This window comes from Phalaenopsis equestris, unplaced genomic scaffold, assembly GCF_001263595.1.
Source record: "Phalaenopsis equestris unplaced genomic scaffold, ASM126359v1 Scaffold001152, whole genome shotgun sequence".
NCBI classification, from domain to species: Eukaryota; Viridiplantae; Streptophyta; class Magnoliopsida; order Asparagales; family Orchidaceae; genus Phalaenopsis; species Phalaenopsis equestris.
The window spans coordinates 33,687-37,042 of record NW_018165591.1 but is presented as its reverse complement, the minus strand read 5'-3'; the positions used below and the strand labels follow the sequence as shown (position 1 = coordinate 37,042).

At 38.9% G+C, this 3,356-nt stretch overlaps 1 protein-coding gene across 1 annotated transcript in view; it reads left to right on the top strand.

The window, feature by feature from the left end:
- LOC110033369 (protein DETOXIFICATION 40-like) overlaps positions 1 to 3,356 on the top strand; it is a gene marked incomplete at its 5' end in the record, with an annotated part of 9,798 nt that overhangs the window by 4,248 nt on the left and 2,194 nt on the right.

The window sequence follows — 3,356 nt, the reverse complement described above, 5'->3', positions numbered from 1 at the left end:
ATTTATGCTTGAAATGAGGAATTATTTTGGCTTTTTGTTCAACTATTTATTGCTTTTTTTTTTATAAATAAATTAATAAATAAATATTTTTTGGCAAATTGATTTTCTAAAATCTTGTATAACACTCTGCCTAAAATAAGTTAATATTTTTTTTAATAAATTATGGCAAAATTGTATATTTAAATGTTTGACCAGGGGAACCATTGGGCCAAATATCTAGTTTTTTAAAGTATTAAATAAAAAATTATTAAGAGAGATAAATTATTAAATTCGCTAAATTACGACACCCCCCAACTTCTATGTATTTATGTCAACCAAAACCTTTCATTTATTTCTAAAATATCATTATTTAAAAAAATAATAAAATACACCTTTTTCTCTATGTAAAAATTAAATTATAGTTGTTAGTTATGTAAATACATAAAAAATTGATTGGTATGTTATATTTTAGTTGGGCACAATTCCAAGGTGCAATTACACATGCATAGCACCGAAACATTACTAATGTACAAATCTAGCTCTTTGTTCATCCATTCTTCAACTTCTCTCTCAAATATCAAGTCATGATTTTTATTAAATTCTCAATGATTTAATCTTAGTATACGCATAAATATACAAAAATATCACTTGGATTTTAACCCTTGCTTGAAAAGAAAAGAAAAATAAATAAAAAATGAGTTTTTTCTTAACAGGCGCAGAGCATCGTAGCGCCAAGCGCGTATATTTCAACGGCGACGGTGTTGCTGCATTTAGTGCTGAGTTGGCTCGTCATTTACAAGCTCGGTCTCGGTCTTCTAGGCGCATCCCTTGTTCTCAGCCTTTCCTGGTGGATTATAGTGGTGGCGCAGTTCGTCTACATTATAACAAGCAGTAGGTGCCGGCTCACCTGGACCGGCTTCAGTTGGCAGGCCTTTTCCGGTTTGCCGGTCTTTCTGAAGCTGTCAACGGCTTCGGCGGTCATGCTGTGCTTGGAGACGTGGTATTTCCAGGTGCTGGTGCTCATCGCTGGGCTGCTTGAGAACCCGGAGCTTGCGCTCGATTCGCTCTCCGTCTGGTGAGTGGTTTATGGTTGAACCGGAAACGGTTCGGTTCTGTTGGACCGGAGTTTGGTATGAACTGAATTGAGTGACCGGCATGGGAGTGCTTCTTGGGGAATTGAACCAGTGGGAATCATAGCTTTATCTCGATTAAGTAAATGTTAATTAATATATAATTAGGTTTGTTCATAAATCATAAATTACAGTAAATTTTTGTAGTAAGACTCGGATATGGGCCTATACACAGTTTATTTTCTTATCTTCATCGTTAACAACTTAACATTATTTATTTATTTATATATATATATATATTTGCCGCAAATCATGGCCTATTAATTGGCAGGGTTTACTGTAAGTCCCTTCAGGTCATGGGTTCAATCCTAGTGTGACTGGGTTCTCGAATATTTAGGCATATGACTTGACCTCTCATCATGGGGCTTAGCGCATGAGAAATCAATATTTAGGTTTCTGCCAAATACCGATTTTCTTTTAATATATATATATTTGAAGAAAAGCACAAGGGCTGATTTTATTGAAATAGAAAAGATACATAAAGGTTGTATGAGAGGGCCCAATAGAAACACCCTACCCATACGATACTAAGTACAATAATACCCCAACAAAAAAATACCAGTAAACTCAAAAAATTAAAACATGCAGAAAAGAAAGTTAGGGTCAAGCTAGCTTAGTCTTGCCTCTTCCTCTAGTTTTAGTAGTGTAGTCAGATAACAAACTTTGAAGTGTCTTGCCATTGGCAGAAGTAACCAATGTATCGTCTATTAAATTTCCAAGTTGGAGTGTGCGAGAGGTGTAAACCTGTCATTCTTCATCAGAATACTAGCTCGTGTGATCCTCGGTCTGATTTAGAACCGCAGTAGAAGGAAAGACAGTCGTTGCCACAGCTTTAGGTTCTAGTGTATGTGAAGTGTGAATTGTCACCTCTAGACCTGATGCTTTCTGAATAGGGACATTATCTGTTGTAGTATGGTCAGGAGAAGGGTTCCTAGGAGCAGACACCAACTCCTGTCTTGTGGTGATTCTCTCCTCAGGTTTGTTGTCATCCGGTTTGTTAGGAGCGTGTTCAATCACGTGGGGTGCACTAACATGTTCTTGCTTTTGACTATTGGTTCTCAACTGTGGGTGCAATCTAAAACATTTCTCCTGTGGATGTCCAAACATCTTGCATTGTTTGCAGTAAGGTTTTTGTTCCATAATATTTTTTTGCCAATAACCATTGTGAGCAGAGCCAAACCAGACTTCTTCTACATATGGTAGTGTAATATCTCTTTCAATCAAAATCGTTGAGAAATGAACTGTGGGTAAGTCTAACTATAAATGTTTTCTAAGGATAGTCCCAATTGCATATAAGATAGGTAGGTCAAAAAATTGAAGCTTGAGTTCAGGTAATGAGAACCAGATAGGTGCAATTGAGGGTTTTTGACTGGGATCAAAATTAGGGGTTCATTTGAGCAATTTCATATGTTTACCCTTGATTGTGATAAATTTCTTTAAGAAAATTCTTGTGTAGTCTTCCATACTCAGCTGTATCATAACATGTCTTCCATCGAAATATCCCACCTGCCATGCCTCAACTAGTTTGAAATCTTTAAAAATTTTCTTAAGGCAACTTAATTGTAACATTCCAACTAAAGTAAATTTGTATTTTCCTGCACGAGTTGAAATTTCAGCATCAGAGAAGAATATTTCTGGTTTGCCCTTCTTTTTCTCTACTCTCTTGATGAGATTTCAATCTTCATGTCCTGCAACAGAATCATGGTACATTTGCGGGAGTTTCGGACTATTTGCGAGATGGAAATGTGAGCTGCATTTGTAAACCACTGTAACATGAGAGTGTTTGGCGCTGGCGAGGGCGACGGCGTAGGAAAACCCTGAGGCCATTACCGCGGCCAGTGCCAACAAAAACGTTAAGCCTGACTACGTCGCAGACAACGCAGGTGTTGGCGCAGCTGTCGAGCAGAAGCAGAGCCTGTAGACGACGCACCGAGTAGCTATGCTGCCAAACAAAGCAGAAAACGCGAGAAACGCGAGGCACGACGGGTGTCGGCGCAGCTGTCGAGCAGAAGCAGAGCCTTAGACGACGCACCGGGTAGCTATGCCGCAAAACGAAGCATACGACACGAGAACGCGAGGCACGTCGGCGACGCAAGTACAAGCTGATGACGAAGACGACGCGGGTATTTTTCAAACCGAAAATGAAGGCGGTATTTCCCAAACCGAAGAAGGCGACGCGAGACGCTAGGGTTCACCATGAGGCGCAACCCTAGCAAAGAGGAATGACATATTTCTATATATATATAT